The sequence below is a fragment of the Penaeus monodon genome, chromosome 15 (assembly GCF_015228065.2).
Source record: "Penaeus monodon isolate SGIC_2016 chromosome 15, NSTDA_Pmon_1, whole genome shotgun sequence".
Lineage (NCBI taxonomy): Eukaryota > Metazoa > Arthropoda > Malacostraca > Decapoda > Penaeidae > Penaeus > Penaeus monodon.
Window position 1 is genome coordinate 16,834,057 of NC_051400.1, and position 294 is coordinate 16,834,350.

The window sequence follows — 294 nt, forward strand, 5'->3', positions numbered from 1 at the left end:
CCTCAGTTACGTCACTTATAGTAATCACAGTAATTTCTCAGTCTTACTTAAAATCGGACTCTTACGTAAGGCCATTTATAACCAAAAGCCAAGACGCATGGCTAGAAATTAAGCTGCAAATAAGTGTGTGATCAAGAAATTTCTGCTCCTTTGTGGAATATGTTGATCTTCCTTTATCTTGTGTGAACTGGAATCCCTTCTACCCTTTTTGATATTAATTTTTCTGAGTTTTTTCCTGTTTGTATTCTTGTTAAGCAGATCGTTCCCGTCCTCTGTCACAGGGCACTTTCGCGC

General features: G+C 38.4%; 1 protein-coding gene across 1 annotated transcript in view; it reads right to left on the reverse strand.

Moving 5' to 3' along the window:
• The window catches only part of LOC119582240 (mucin-5AC-like), a gene marked incomplete in the record, with an annotated part of 102,970 nt that overhangs the window by 22,734 nt on the left and 79,942 nt on the right, over positions 1 to 294 (reverse strand).